The sequence below is a fragment of the Rattus norvegicus genome, chromosome 4, assembly GCF_036323735.1.
Source record: "Rattus norvegicus strain BN/NHsdMcwi chromosome 4, GRCr8, whole genome shotgun sequence".
In the NCBI taxonomy this organism is placed as follows: domain Eukaryota; kingdom Metazoa; phylum Chordata; class Mammalia; order Rodentia; family Muridae; genus Rattus; species Rattus norvegicus.
In genome coordinates this window covers 158,469,559-158,486,537 of record NC_086022.1, presented here as the reverse complement: position 1 = coordinate 158,486,537, position 16,979 = coordinate 158,469,559, and positions in this window count along the sequence as shown.

The following is a 16,979-nucleotide window of genomic DNA, read 5'->3' as shown; positions in this document are numbered from 1 at the left end:
GGGGAAGGGTGAGACTAAATCATTTAACGTCACTGTCATTTTAGAGTATTTCTGTAAGATCAAGCCAAAGACCACTTTATAGGTCTGATTATCGTATATTTTTAACATCTTATATTTTATATGCTTATGAGTAAAATGTTTTGAAATACATACAAATATTAAAATTAAACACAAATATTTAATTCAGATAGTTATTTTAAAGCATTGGCATACTTTCAAATTTACTTATTTCCAATAAAGTAAATCAAAGGATACTGTTAACCTTTAAATATGTTTAAAACTGTGCATGCGGTCCAATCTTCCTTCCTTCCTTCCTTCCTTCCTTCCTTCCTTCCTTCCTTTCTTTCTTTCTTTCTTTCTTTCTTTCTTCTCTTTCATTCCTTCACTTTTGGTGCTGGCACTCTAGGAGACTGAACCTAGAGCATGGTGTTTGCTAGACAATTCTCTATCATAGGGTCACACCCTTAGCCTTTTTAAATCTTTAAAGGTAAGAACTAGGCTGCCCAGGTTTTCTGATCAGTCGAGGTTAAAGGTATGCAACTCCAAGCCTAGTTATTACCTTATTTTGATATGAAAAATACATATTTGTAATAAGAAATTCAGATGTATAAAGAGATGTAATTTGTTTTTTCAAATCATATAAAATCCATTCACATAGAAAATCAAGTTTATTTAAGCCCTTATATAAACTATATAGCTTTTATAAACCTTATAAACTACAACTAGAGTTGTAATCTGTAGGTAAGAATGTGTGTGTACACAGGCTTTGTTGCTTAGAACATGAGGAAAATCATAACTTATCCTCAGCTTCTTTCTCTAGATCTGTGGATTGTAGCATGGTCATTCTTTACTTTAAGGTGATTATCCATGTATAAGAAAGACATACCATGTTTGTCTTTCTGGTACTCAAGCACCTCACTCAGGATGGTATTTCCTACTTTCATCCATTGGTTAGTAAATTTCTTGTCATTGTTTTTAGAAACTGAGTAATATTGCATTGTATAAATGTACCACATTTTCTCCATCCATTCTTTTTTGATTGTTTGTGTCATGGTATTGCTTTATTTTATTTTTAGTTTTTTTAATTTTATTTTTCTTGAATATTTTATGTATTTATATTTCCAATGTAACCACCTTTCCCCTCCCATACTCCCTCTCCCTGCTTCTATGAGGATGCACTCCCTCCCATGTGTTCAGTCCAACCTCAACACCCTGACATTACCCTACATTGGAAAAATGAACCTTAACAGGACAAAAGGTTTCTCTTCCTATTGATGCTGGACAGTGTCATCTTCTGCTATCTATGTGACTGGGGTAATGGGTCCCTACATGTGTTCTCACTGGTTGGTCATTTAGTCTCTGGGAGCTCTGCTGGGGTCTGGTTGGTTGATATTGTTTTTCTTCCTATGGGGTTGCAAACCCCATAAGTTCTTTCAGTCTTTTTTCTAATTCCAGTCCAATTGTTACTTGCAACTATCATCTGTATCAGTAGGACTCTGGCAGAGTCTCTCAGGAGATATCCATATCAGGCTCCTATGATCAAGCACTTCTTGGCATCAACAGTAGTGAGTGGGTTTGGTGGCAGCATAATGGGATGGATCCCCTGGTGGGGCAGTCTCTGGATAACCTTTTTTTCAGTACTGCTCCATTCTTTGTCCCTGTATTCTTTCCATGAGTATTTTATGCTCCCTTCTATGAATAAATGAACCATCCACATTTTGGTCTTCCTTCTTCATGAGCTTCATATGATCTGTGAATTTTATGTTAGGTATTCCATGATTTGGGGCTAAAATCCACTTATCATTGGGCGAATATCATGTGTGTTTTTTTGTACCTGGGTTACTTCGCTCAGGATGATATTTTCTAGTTCCATCCAATTGCCTAAAAATTTTATGCAGTCATTGTTTTTATTAGCTGACTAGTACTCCATTGTGTAAATGTATCACATTTTCTGTATGCATTCTCTGTTGAAGGACACCTGGGTTCTTCCAAGCTTCTGGCTATTATAAATAAGGCTGCTATGAACAGAGTGGAGCATGTGTCCTTGTTATATGTTGGGGCATCTTTTGGGTATATGCCCAGAAGTGGTATGGCTGGGACTTCGTGTAGTACGATGTCCAATTTTTTAGCAACCCCAGGTTGATTTCCAGAGTGGTGTACCAGCTGCAATCCCACCAACAGTGGAAGAGTGTTCCTATTTCTCCTCATCTTCCCCAGCATCTACTGTTACCTGAGTTTTTGATCTTAGCCATTCTGACTGGTGCGAGGTTGAATCTCAGGGTTGTTTTGATTGCATTTCCCTGATGATTAAGGATGTTGAACATTTCTTTTGGCGCTTCGCAGCCATTCAGGATTCCTCAGTTGAGAATTTTTTGTTTAGCTCTGTACCCCATTTTAATAGGGTTATTTGATTCTCTGGGGTTTAACTTCTTGAATTTTTGTATATATTAGATATTAGCCCTCTATTGGATATAGGATTGGTAAAGACCTTTTCCCTTTTTTTTCGGAGCTGGGGACCGAACCCAGGGCCTTGTGCTTCCTAGGCAAGCGCACTACCACTGAGCTAAATCCCCAACCTAAAGACCTTTTCCCAATCTGTTGGTTGCCATTTTGTTCTTCTGACAGTGTCTTTTGCCTTACAGAAGCTTTGCAATTTTATGAGGTCCCATTTGTCAATTCTTGATCTTGGAGCATAAGCCAGTGATGTTTTCCTAAGAAAATTTTCCATTGTGTGTAGGTGTTCAAGACTTTCTAGCACTTTCTTTTCTATTTGTTTCAGTGTATCTGGTTTTATGTAAAAGTTCTTGATTCACTTGGACTTGAGCTTTGTACAAGGAGATAAGAACTGGTCAATTGCATTCTTCTACATACTGACCTCCAGTTGAACCAGTACCAATTGTTGAAAATGCTGTCTTTATTCCATTTGATGGTTTTAATTGTTTTGTCAATGACCAAGTGACCACATTACTATATTAATCCTGCCAATCCATGAGTATGGGGGATTGTTCTATCTTCTGAGATCTTCTTAGACTAAGAGTTTGCTGTATATTGCGTTTACTATGCTTAGGTATGGGCTTTGAATTCTTGATCTTTCCAAGACTTTTATGTTGAAGGAACATTGAATTTTGGCCAATGCTTTCTCAGCATCTAATGAAATGTTCATGTGTTTTTTATATAGTGGATTACATTGATCAATTTCTGTATGTTGAACCATACTTGCACCCCTGGGATGAAGCCTACTTGATCACGGTGAATGATCAGTTTGGTGTGCATTCTTGCATTCAGTTTGTAAGAGTCTTAGTATTTTTGCATCAGTAATAGTGAGGGTCTGATGTTCTCTTTTTTTGGTAGTGTCTTTGAGTGGTTTAGGTGTAAGCATAATTGTAGCTTTAAAGAACCAATTCAGTAGTGTTCCTTCTGTTTGTATTTGTGGAATAGTTTGGACTATTGGTATTAGGACTTCATTGAATGTGTGAGAGAATTCTGCACTAAACCCATCTGGTCCTGGCACTTTTTTGTTTGGGAAATTTTAATGACTGCTTATATTTCTTTTCCCCTCCATCTTTCTTAACTTGGTTATTTCTTATTTACATTTCAATTGTTATTCCCTTTCCCAGTTTCCGGAAAACATCCCCTTAAACCCTTCCCTTCCCCTTCTATATGGGTGTTCCCCTCCCCATTCATCCCCAATTACTGCCCTCCCCACAACAATCACGTTCACTGGGGGTTCAGTCTTGGCAGGACAAAGGACTTCCTCTTCCACTGGTGTTCTGGTGCTCTTGCTAGGGTATTGATTGCTACCTATGAGGTTGGAGCCCAGGGTCAGTCCATGTATAGTCTTTGGGTAGTGGCTTAGTCCCTGGAAGCTCTGGTTGGTTGGCATTGTTGTTCATATGGGGTCTCTAGCCCCTTCAGGCTCTTCCAGTCCTTTCTCTGATTCTTTCAACAGGGGTCCCGTCCTCAGCCCAGTGGTTTGCTGCTGGCATTTGCCTATGTATTTGCTGTATTCTGTTGTGTCTCTCAGGAGAGATCTACATCTGGTTCCTGTTGGCCTGCACTACTTTGCTGCATCCATCTTGTATAATTGGGTGGCTATATATGTATGGGCCACATGTGGGGCAGGCTCTGAATGGGTGTTCCTTCTGTGTCTGTTTTAATCTTTGCCTCCCTATTCCCTGCCAAGGGTATTCTTTTTCCTCATTTAAAGAAGGAGTGAAGCATTCACATTTTGATCATCCGTCTTGAGTTTCATTTGTTCTAGGGATCTAGGGTAATTCAAGCATTTGGGCTAATAGCCACTTATCAATGAGTGCATACCATGTATGTCTTTCTGTGATTGGGTTACCTCACTCAGCATGATATTTTCCAGTTCCATCATTTGCCTATGAATTTCATAAAGGCATTGCTTTTGATAGCTGAATAATATTCCGTTGTGTAGATGTACCACATTTTCTGTATCCATTCCTCTGTTGAACGGCATCTGGGTTCTTTCCAGCTTCTGGCTATTATAAATAAGGCTGCTATGAACATAGTGGAGCACATGTCTTTTTTATATGTTGGGGACTCTTTTGGGTATATGCCCAAGAGAGGTATAGCTGGATCCTCAGGTAGTTCAATGTCCAATTTTTTGAAGAACCTCCAAACTGATTTCCAGAATGGTTGTACCAGTCGGAATCCCACCAACAATGGAGGAGTGTTCCTCTTTCTCCACATCCTGGCCAGCATTTGCTGTCAGCTGAGTTTTTGATCTTAGCCATTCTCACTGGTGTGAGGTGAAATCTCAGGGTTGTTTTGATTTGCATTTCCCTTATGACTAAAGAAGTTGAACATTTCTTTAGGTGTTTCTCAGCCATTTGGCATTCCTCAGCTGTGAATTCTTTGTTTACCTCTGAACCCCATTTTTTTCTCTTTTTTTCGGAGCTGGGGACCGAACCCAGGGCCTTGTGCTTGCTAGGCAAGCGCTCTACCACTGAGCTAAATCCCCAACCCCCTGAACCCCATTTTTTTTCTTTCTTTTTTTTTTTTTTATTAACTTGAGTATTTCTTATATACATTTCGAGTGTTATTCCCTTTCCCGGTTTCCGGGCAAACATCCCCCTCCCCCCTCCCCTTCCTTATGGGTGTTCCCCTCCCAACCCTCCCCCATTGCCGCCCTCCCCCCATAGACTATGAACCCCATTTTTAATAGGATTGATTGCCTCCCTACAGTTTAACTTCTTGAGTTCTTGTATATTTTGGATATAAGGCCTCTATCTGTTGTAGGATTGGTAAAGATCTTTTCCCAATCTGTTGGTTGCTGTTTTGTCCTAACCACAGTGTCCTTTGCCTTACAGAAGCTTTGGAGTTTTATGAGATCCCATTTGTCGATTCTTGATTTTAGAGCATAAGCCATTAGTATTTTGTTCAATTTTCTCCAGTGCCCATGTGTTTGAGATGCTTCCCTGCTTTTTCTTCTAATAGTTTGAGTGTATCTGGTTTGATATGGAGGTCCTTGATCCACTTGGACTTAAGCTGTGTACAGGGTGATAAGCATGGATCGATTTGCATTCTTCTACATGTTGACCTCCAGTTGAATCAGCACCATTTGCTGAAAATGCTATCTTTTTTTCCATTTGATGGTTTTGGCTCCTTTGTCAAAAATCAAGTGCCGATAGGTGTGTGGGTTCATTTCTGGGTCTTCAATTCTATTCCATTGGTCTATCTGTCTGTCTCTGTACCAATACCATGCAGTTTTTATCACTATTGCTCTGTAATACTGTTTGATTTCAGGTATAGTGATTCTGCCAGAAGTCCTTTTATTGTTGGGGATAGTTTTAGCTATCCTGGGTTTTTTGTTATTCCAGATGAATTTGCAAATTGTTCTGTCTAACTCTTTGAAGAATTGGATTGGTATTTTGATGGGGATTGCATTGAATCTGTAGATCGCTTTTGGTAAAATGGCCATTTTTACTACATTAATCCTGCCAATCCATGAGCATTGGAGATCTTTCCATCTTCTGAGGTCTTCTTCAATTTCTTTCTTCAGAGGCTTGAAGTTCTTTTTGTACAGATCTTTTACTTGCTTGGTTAAAGTCACACCGAGGTACTTTATATTATTTGGATGTATTATGAAGGGTGTCGTTTCCTAATTTCTTCGTCGGCTTGTTTATCTTTTGTGTAGAGAAAGGTAACTGATTTATTTGAGTTAGTTTTATACCCAGCCACCTTGCTGAAGTTGTTTATCAGCTTTAGTAGTTCGATGGTGGAACTTTTGGGATCACTTAAATATACTATCATATCATCTGCAAATAGTGATATTTTGACTTCTTTTCCAATCTGTATCCCCTTGACCTCCTTTTGTTGTCTGATTGCTCTGGCTAGAACTTCAAGAACTATATTGAATAAGTGGGGAGAGAGTGGGCAGCCTTGTCTAGTCCCTGATTGTAGTGGGATTGCTTCAAGTTTCTCTCCATTTAGTTTAATGTTAGCAACTGGTTTGCTGTATATGGCTTTTACTATGTTTAGGTATGGGCCTTGAATTCCTATTCTTTCCAGGACTTTTATCATGAAGGGGTGTTGAATTTTGTCAAATGCTTTCTCAGCATCTAATGAAATGATCATGTGGTTCTGTTCTTTCAGTTTGTTTATATAATGAATCACGTTGATGGTTTTCCGTATATTAAACCATTCCTGCATGCCTGGGATGAAGCCTACTTGATCATGAAGGATGATTGTTTTGATGTGCTCTTGGATTCGGTTTGCCAGAATTTTATTGAGTATTTTTGCGTCGATATTCATAAGGGAAGTTAGTCTGCAGTTCTCTCTCTTGGTTGGGTCTTTGTGTGGTTTAGGTATAAGAGTAATTGTGGCTTCATAGAAGGAATTCGGTAGTGCTCCATCTCTTTCAATTTTGCGGAATAGTTTGGATAATATTGGTATGAGGTCTTCTATGAAGGTCTGATAGAATTCTGCACTAAACCTGTCTGGACCTGGGCTCTTAATGACTGCTTCTATTTTGTTAGGAGTTATGGGGTTGTTTAAATGGTTTATCTGTTCCAGATTTAACTTTGGTACCTAAGGGTTTATCTATCTTGTTGATTTTCTCAAAGAACTAACTTTTGGTTCTGTTGATTCTTTCTATGGTCCTTTTTGTTTCTACTTGGTTAATTTCAGCTCTGAGTTTGATTATTTCCTGCCTTCTTCTCGTCTTGGGTGTGATTGCTGCTTTTTGTTCTAGAGATTTTAGGTGTGCTGTCAAGCTGGTGACATATGCTCTTTCCTGTTTCTTTCTGCAGGCACTCAGAGCTATGAGTTTTCCTCTTAGCACAGCTTTCATTGTGTCCCATAAGTTTAGGTATGTTGTACCTTCATTTTCATTAAATTCTAAAAAGTCTTTATTTTCTTTCTTTATTTCTTCTTTGACCAGGTTATCATTGAGTAGAGCATTGTTCAATTTCCATGTATATGTGGGCATTCTTTCATTATTATTATTGAAGACCAGTCTTAGTGTATGGTGATCTGATAGGATGCGTGGGATTATTTCTATCTTTCTGTATCTGTTGAGGCCTGTTTTTTGACCAATTATATGGTCAATTTTGGAGAAAGTACCATGAGGTGCTGAGAAGAATGTATATCCTTTTGCTTTAGGATAGAATGTTCTATAAATATCTGTTAAGTCCATTTGGTTCATGATTTCTCTTAATCTGTCTGCGTCTCTGTTTAATTTCTGTTTCCATGATCTGTCCATTGATGAGAGTGGGGTGTTGAAATCTCCTACTATTATTGTGTGAGGTGCAATGTGTGTTTTGAGCTTCAGTAAGGTTTCTTTTAAATTTGTAACTGCCCTTGTATTTGGAGCATAGATAATTAGGATTGAGTGTTCATCGTGGTGGATTTTTCCTTTTATGTATATGAAATGTCCTTCCTTATCTTTTTTGATGACTTTTAGTTGAAAATTGATTTTATTCACTATTAGAATTGCTACTCCAGCTTTTTCTTCTGTCCATTTGTTTGAAAAGTTGTTTTCCAGCCTTTCACTCTGAGGTAGTGTCTGTCTTTGTCTCTGAAGTGGGTTTCCTGTAGGCAGCATTGCGTATCCAGTTTTTTGTTCTATGTCTTTTTATTTATTTATTTATTTTTTTATTAACTTGAGTATTTATTTATATTTCGAGTGTTATTCCCTTTCCCGGTTTCCAGGCAATCATCCCCCTAATCCCTCCCCCTCCCCTTCTTTATGGGTGCTCCCTCCCCACCCTCCCCTCATTGCTGCCCTCCCCCCAACAATCACGTTCACTGGGGGTTCAGTCATAGCAGGACCTAGGACTTCCAATTCCACTGGTGATCTTACTACAATATTCATTGCTACCTATGAGGTCAGAGTCCAGAGTCCAGGGTCAGTCCATGAATAGTCTTTAGGTAGTGGCTTAGTCCCTGGAAGCTCTGGTTGCTTGGCATTGTTGTTCATAAGGGGTCTTGACCTCCTTCAAGCTCTTTGAGTTCTTTCTCTGATTCTTTCAACGGGGGTCCCATTCTCAGTTCAGTGGTTTGCTGCTGGCATTCGCCTATGTATTTGCTGTATTCTGGCTGTGTCTCTCAGGAGCAATCTACATTCATCTCCTGTCGGCCTGCACTTCTTCGCTTCATCCATCTTGTCTAATTGGATGGCTGTTTATGCATGGGCCACATGTGGGGCAGGCTCTGAATGGGTGTTCCTTCTGTGTCTGTTTTAATCTTTGCCTCTCTATTCCCTGCCAAGGGTATTCTTGTTCCCCTTTTAAAGAAGGAGTGAAGCATTCACATTATGATCATCCAGCTTGAGTTTCATTTGTTCTAGGCATCTAGGGTAATTCAAGCATTTGGGCTAATAGCCACTTATCAATGACTGCATACAATGTGTGTTTTTGTGATTGGGTTACCTCACTCAGCATGATATTTTCCAGTTCCCTCCACTTGCCTATGAATTTCATAAAGTCATTGTTTTTGATGGCTGAGTAATATTCCGTTGTGTAGATGTACCACATTTTCTGTATCCATTCCTCTGTTGAACGGCATCTGGGTTCTTTCCAGCTTCTGGCTATTATAAATAAGGCTGTTATGAACATAGTGGAGCACGTGTCTTTTTATATGTTGGGGACTCTTTTGTGTATATGCCGAAGAGAGGTATAGCTGGATCCTCAGGTAGTTCAATGTCCAATTTTTTGAAGAACCTCCAAACTGATTTCCAGAATGGTTGTACCAGTCGGAATCCCACCAACAATGGAGGAGTGTTCCTCTTTCTCCGCATCCTCGCCAGCATTTGCTGTCACCTGAGTTTTTGATCTCAGCCATTCTCACTGGTGTGAGGTGAATCTCAGGGTTGTTTTGATTTGCATTTCCCTTATGAGTAAAGATGTTGAACATTTCTTTATGTGTTTCTGAGCCATTCGGCATTCCTCAGCTGTGAATTCTTTGTTTAGCTCTGAACCCCATTTTTTAATAGGGTTATTTGTCTCCCTGCGATCTAACTTCTTGAGTTCTTTGTATATTTTGGATATAAGGCCTCTATTTGTTGTAGGATTGGTAAAGATCTTTTCAAAATCCGTTGGTTGCCGTTTTGTCCTAACCACAGTGTCCTTTGCCTTACAGAGCTTTGCAGTTTTATGAGATCCCATTTGTCGATTCTTGATCTTAGAGCATAAGCCATTGGTGTTTTGTTCAGGAAATTTTTTCCAGTGCCCATGTGTTCCAGATGCTTCCCTAGTTTTTCTTCTATTAGTTTGAGTGTATCTGGTTTGATGTGGAGGTCTTTGATCCACTTGGACTTAAGCTTTGTACAGAGACATGAGCATGGTTCGATCTGCATTCTTCTACATGTTGACCTCCAGTTGCTGAAAATGCAATCTTTTTTCCATTAGATGGTTTTGGCATCTTTGTCAAAAATCAAGTGCCCATAGGTGTGTGGGTTCATTTCTGGGTCTTCAATTCTATTCCATTGGTCTATCTGTCTGTCTCTGTACCAATACCATGCAGTTTTTATCACTATTGCTCTGTAATACTGCTTGAGTTCAGGGATAGTGATTCCCCCTGAAGTCCTTTTATTGTTGAGGATAGCTTTAGCTATTCTGGGTTTTTTGTTATTCCAGATGAGTTTGCAAATTGTTCTGTCTAACTCTTTGAAGAATTGGATTGGTATTTTGATGGGGATTGCATTGAATCCGTAGATTGCTTTTGGTAGAATGGCCATTTTTACTATATTAATCCTGCCAATCCATGAGCATGGGAGATCTTTCCATTTTCTGAGATCTTCTTCAATTTCTTTCTTCAGAGGCTTGAAGTTCTTATTGTACAGATCTTTTACTTGCTTGGTTAAAGTCACACCGGGGTACTTTATATTATTTGGATGTATTATGAAGGGTGTCGTTTCCCTAATTTCTTTCTCGGCTTGATTCTTTTTTGTGTAGAGGAAGGCTACTGATTTATTTGAGTTAATTTTATATCCAGCCTCTTTGCGGAAGTTGTTTATCAGCTTTAGTAGTTCTCTGGTGGAATTTTTGGGATCACGTAAATATACGATCATATCATCTGCAAATAGTGATATTTTGACTTCTTCTTTTCCGATCTCTATCCCCTTGACCTTTTGTTGTCTGATTGCTCTGACTAGAACGTCAAGAACTATATTGAATAAGTAGGGAGAGAGTGGGCAGCCTTGTCTAGTCCCTGATTTTAGTGCGATTACTTCAAGTTTCTCTCCATTTAGTTTAATGTTAGCAACTGGTTTGCTGTATATGGCTTTTACTATGTTTAGGTATGGGCCTTGAATTCCTATTCTTTCCAAGACTTTTATCATGAAGGGGTGTTGAATTTTGTCAAATGCTTTCTCAGCATCTAATGAAATGATCATGTGGTTGTGTTCTTTCAGTTTGTTTATATAATGGATCATGTTGATGGTTTTCCGTATATTAAACCATCCCTGCATGCCTGGGATGAAGCCTATTTGATCATGGTGGATGATTGTTTTGATGTGCTCTTGGATTCGGTTTGCAAGAATTTTATTGAGTATTTTTGTGTCGATATTCATAAGGGAAATTTGTCTGATGTTCTCTTTCTTTGTTGGATCTTTGTGTGGTTTAGGTATAAGAGTAATTGTGGCTTCACAGAAGGAATTCGGTAGTGCTCCATCTGTTTCAATTTTGTGGAATAGTTTGGATAATATTGGTATGAGGTCTTCTATGAAGGTTTGATAGAATTCTGCACTAAACCTGTCTGGACCTGGGCTCTTTTTGGTTGGCAGACCTTTAAGGACTGCTTCTATTTCCTTAGGAGTTATGGGGTTGTTTAACTGGTTTATCTGTTCCTGATTTAACTCGGTACCTGGTATCTGTCTAGGACATTGTCCATTTCCTGAAGATTTTCAAGTTTTGTTGAATATAGGCTTTTATAGTACGATCTGGTGACTTTTTGAATTTCCTCTGAATCTGTAGTTATGTCTCCCTTTTCATTTCTGATTTTGTTAATTTGGACACACTCTCTGTGTCCTCTCGTTAGTCTGGCTAAGGGTTTATCTATCTTGTTGATTTTCTCAAAGAACCAACTTTTGGTTCTGTTGATTCTTTCTATGGTCCTTTTTGTTTCTACTTGGTTGATTTCAGCTCTGAGTTCGATTATTTCCTGCCTTCTACTCCTCCTTTGTGTATTTGCTTCTTTTTGTTCTAGAGCTTTTAGGTGTGTTGTCAAGCTGGTGACATATGCTCTTTCCTGTTTCTTTCTGCAGGCACTCAGCGCTATGAGATATCCTCTTAGCACAGCTTTCATTGTGTCCCATAAGTTTGGGTATGTTGTACCTTCATTTTCATTAAATTCTAAAAAGTCTTTAATTTCTTTCTTTCTTTCTTCCTTGACCAGGTTATCATTGAGTAGAGCATTGTTCAACTTCCACGTATATGTTGGCATTCTTCCCTTATTGTTATTGAAGACCAGCTTTAGGCCGTGGTGGTCTGATAGTACGCATGGGATTATTTCTATCTTTCTGTACCTTTGGGGCTCGTTTTTTGACCAGTTATATGGTCAATTTTGGAGAAAGTACCATGAGGTGCTGAGAAGAATGTATATCCTTTTGCTTTAGGATAGAATGTTCTATAAATATCTGTTAAGTCCATTTGGCTCATGACTTCTCTTAGTCTGCCTACGTCTCTGTTTAATTTCTGTTTCCATGATCTGTCCATTGATGAGAGTGGGGTGTTGAAATCTCCTACTATTATTGTGTGAGGTGCAATGTGTGTTTTGAGCTTCAGTAAGGTTTCTTTTACGTATGTAGGTGCCCTTGTATTTGGGGCATAGATATTTAGGATTGAAATTTCATCTTGGTGGATTTTTCCTTTGATGAATATAAAGTGTCCTTCCTTTTCTTTTTTGATGACTTTTCATTGAAAATTGATTTTATTTGATATTAGAATGGCTACTCCAGCTTGCTTCTTCCGACCATTTTCTTGAAAAGTTGTTTTCCAGCCTTTCACTCTGAGGTAGTGTCTGTCTTTGTGTCTGAGGTGTGTTTCCTGTAGGCAGCAGAATGCAGGGTCCTCGTTGCGTATCCAGTTTGTTAATCTTTGTCTTTTTATTGGGGAGTTGAGGCCATTGATGTTGAGAGATATTAAGGAATAGTGATTATTGCTTCCTGTTATATTCATATTTGGATGTGAGGTTATGTTTGTGTGTTTTTCTTCTCTTTGTTTTGTTGCCAAGACGATTAGTTTCTTGCTTTTTCTAGGGTGTAGCTTGCCTCCTTATGTTGGGCTTTACCATTTATTACCCTTTGCAGTGCTGGATTTGTAGAAAGATATTGTGTAAATTTGGTTTTGTCATGGAATATCTTTGTTTCTCCATCTATGTTAATTGAGAGTTTTGCAGGACACAGTAACCTGGGTGGGTATTTGTGTTCTGTTAGGGTCTGTATGATATCTGTCCAGGAGGTTCTGGCTTTCATAGTGTCTGGCGAGAAATCTGGTGTGATTCTGATAGGTCTGCCTTTATATGTTACTTGACCTTTTTCCCTTAGTGCTTTTAATATTCTTTCTTTATTTTGTGCATTTGGTGTTTTGACTATTATGTGATGGGAGGAGTTTCTTTTCTGGTCCAATCTATTTTTAGTTCTGTAGGCTTCTTATATGCTTATGGGCATCTCTTTCTTTAGGTTAGGGGAGTTTTCTTCTATGTTTTTGTTGAAGATATTTACTGTTTCTTTGAACTGGGAGTCTTCACTTTCTTCTATATCTATTTCCTTAGGTTTGATCTTCTCATTGTGTCCTGGATTTTCTGTATGTTTTGGACCAGTAGCTTTTTCCCTTTTACATTATCTTTGACAGTTGTGACAATGATTTCTATGGAATCTTCTGCTCCTGAGATTCTTTTTTCTATCTCTTATATTCTGTTGGTGATGCTTGTATCTACGGGTCCTTGTCTCTTCCTTTGGTTTTCTATATCCAGGGTCGTTTCCCTGTCTTCTTTCTTGATTGCTTCTATTTCCATTTTTAATTCCTTTACCTGTTTGATTGTGTTTTCCTGGAATTCTTTCAGGGATTTTTGTGTTTCCTCTCTATATGTTTCTACTTGTTTATTTATGTTTTCCTGTGTTTCTGTAAGGGAGTTCTTCATGTCTCTCTTGAAGTCCTCCAGCATCATGATCAAATATGATTTTAAATCTAGGTCTTGCTTTTCTGGTGTGTTTGGATATTCAGTGTTTGCTTTGGTGGGAGAATTGGGCTCCGATGATGCCATGTAATCTTGATTTCTGTTGCTTGTGTTCCTGCCTTGCCTCTTGCCATCAGATTATCTCTGGTGTTACTTTGTTCTGCTCTTTCTGACAGTGGCTAGACTGTCCTATAAGCCTGTGTGTCAGGAGTGCTGTAGACCTGTTTTCCTGTTTTCTTTCAGCCTATTATGGGAACAGAGTGTTCTACTTTCGGGCATGTAGTTTTTCCTGTCTATAGGTCTTCAGTTGTTCCTGTGGGCCTGTGTCCTGACTTCACCAGGCAATTCACTTGGAGCAGAAAAGTTGGTCTTCCATGTGTTTCCGAGGCTCAGGTTTGCTCATGGTGTGTAGCTTATGAGCTCTCTGCGAAGGCAGCTTCCAGGAGGACCTGTGCCACACTTTCCAGGAGTCCCCATGCACCAGGGTCCCAGATGATGTTTGGTGTTTTCCTCTGGAGTCAGAAATGTGGACAGAGTGTAGTCTCTTCTGGCTTCCCAGGTGTGTCTGCCTCTCTGAAGGTTTAGCTTTCCCTCCCATGGAATTTAGGTGCAGAATAACTGTTGATCTGGTCCCTCAGGTTCTGGGGGTGTTTGGGGCACAGGGGACCTGTAGCTCCAGTGCCCTTATCCTCTGGTCCCCAGAGGCCATATACAGTTTCTTCTTGGGCCAGGGATGTGGGGAGGGGTGGGCACATCCCTGCTCTGGTGGTCTCTTCTGCTCTGCAGTCTCAGGAGTTCCCACCTGTCCGGGCGGTGAGCTCTCTCTCCCATGGGGTTTGGGAGCAGTGAGCTGCGGGCGGGGATCAGCAAGGTTCTCTATGGGAGTTCTTTATATCTTTCTTGAAGTCCTCCAGCATCATGATCAAATGTGATTTTAAATCTAGATCTTGCTTTTCTGGTGTTTTTGGATATTCAGTGTTTGCTTTGGTGGGAGAATTGGGTTCCAATGATGCCATGTAGTCTTGGTTTCTGTTGCTTGGCTTCCTGCACTTGCTTCTTGCCATCAGGTTGTCTCTGGTGTTACCTTGTTCTGCTATTTCTGACAGTTGCTAGACTTTCCTATAGTCCTGTGTGTCAGGATTGCTGTAGAACTGTTTTCCTGTTTTTTTTCAGCCACTTATGGGAACAGAGTGTTCTACTTTCAGGCATGTAGTCTTTCCTGTCTACTGGTCTTCAGCTGTTTGTCTGGGCCTGTGTCTTGTGTCCACCAGGCAGGTTGCTTGGAGCAGAAAAGTTGGTCTTACCTGTGGTCCCACAGCTCAAGTTGCTCGTTGTAGGCTGCTTTTGAGCTCTCAGTGAGGGCAGCAACCAGGATGGTCTGTGCTGCCTTTTGCTGGAGCCCCAGTGCACCGTGGTCCCAGATGGTGTTAGGTGTTTTCCTCTGGAGCCTGAAATGTGGGCAGAGTGTAGTCTCTTATGGCTTCCCAGGCATGTCTGCCCCTCTGAAGGTTTAGTTCTCCCTCCCATGGGATTTGGGTGCAGAGAACTTTTTTTTAAAAGACAAAAGATACAATACCCCCTGTGTCTAACTCAATGCTAAGGAGCAGTGAAAATACAGAGCATATGTCCCCTATTCTTGACCTCAAACTTAAATTCATAAAGCTTCCCACTAAGATATAAGCTTACTTCTGAAAAAAAAAAAACAGATCCCATTTCACCAAATGCTTGTATTACGAATGAATATAGAATTGTGTAAAGAGACTTTGATAGTAAAGTTATTCATAGAGATAATCATATGTTTTTCCATCAAATAAATTATGAAGTAGAAATTAAGAGATATTAACCACTTAATAATACTATTTGTTACATCCTATGATGTAGCAGATAGAGACCAAGAAAACAAAATGATCTAGGATGATGCCAGAGAAAAGTCATGAAAGGGGGCACACTATTCTAGATATTAGGGCAGACCAGAAAATGCTAGGTGGGATAAAAAAAGAAAACTATATTTATATCTTTGTGAAATTGTAGAATTTCCCTAAAATTATAGATTATAATCTGATTATTATGTCAGTGAAAGTTAAAAAATGTATCAAAGTAATATCATTTAATAATAGTTAAATAAAAGTTAAGTGTGACAATGACTAAGTAGTTTGTACAGATGACAACTTTCAGATATTTTGTTGTGGTCCCAATTATTCAAATATATTTTAGAAAATAATTTGATAGGTACAGACAAATTAATATTTCTTACTGCAATAATCTTTCTAAATTGAAGTTCTAGATAATCTGTATGTGTGTACACCAGTAGACTAATCTAGAAATAGAAGAAACTTCACTTTCATTCAGAAAATGAAAGAAGTCCCGAGTTCTATGATGAAGAGAATCTGGTGCTTATTGAAATAATTTTATGTACAGAGATTTAATACTCATCAATGGAAAAGACTAAATATAACTCCATTACAGACCACTACTTGTATAAACTCTTAGAGCTGGCTTAAGAATGGCAATAAATCAGAGAATACATAAAATTTGCCATATTTACATAAGATAGACAATTTAAATTAAAGTTTTAACAATTTTATAGAATTTTCCATTCCACATTTTAAGAATGGAAATTGATATTTAAGACACAGCAAAGAAACGACAACATAAATCTTATAACGAGTTTTCCCTCTGGAGAAGTGCAATGAAGAGAACATGCTTGAGAAAGGGAAATAGGTGTCTTCGACAATTCTAATATTTCTTAAGGAAAGTGTCACAAAATGAATGTTTATATAATGAATAGTTTCTAAAGAATTTATGAGATTTTAAGACATTATTCTTTCATGTACTTTTAAGTAAAAGTCAAGTAATAAATTTTAATTGTTTTTGAGAGATTACTGTATAATGAGTAGTCTCCATTAACTATACAGTGATTGCCACAGTGAGACCATTTACAACACATTTAAATGTTTGAACATTTAGTTAGCAACATATATTTGATGAACATTTATTTAATCTTTCAGATAAGCTCCAATCAGGATGTGAGATTCTTGAAATCCACTTGGATCTGCAACCTGAAGCATTCTATCTGTTGGTGCTTTGCTTGGCTTGCAACATGATGTACACAGATTCAAGAAAGAAACTGGTTCTAGAAATCAGAGATTGATTGATTGGTTGGCTGATTGACTCACTGATTGATTGATTTCTTTCTTTCTTTTATCTTTTTATTTGCATTTTAAATGTTATTCCCTTTCCTGGTTTCCTGGACATAAACCCCCTATCCCATCCCCCTCCCCTTCTATAAGGGTGTTCCCTTCCCTGTCCATCCCTCCTTCCCGCCCTTCCCCCAACAT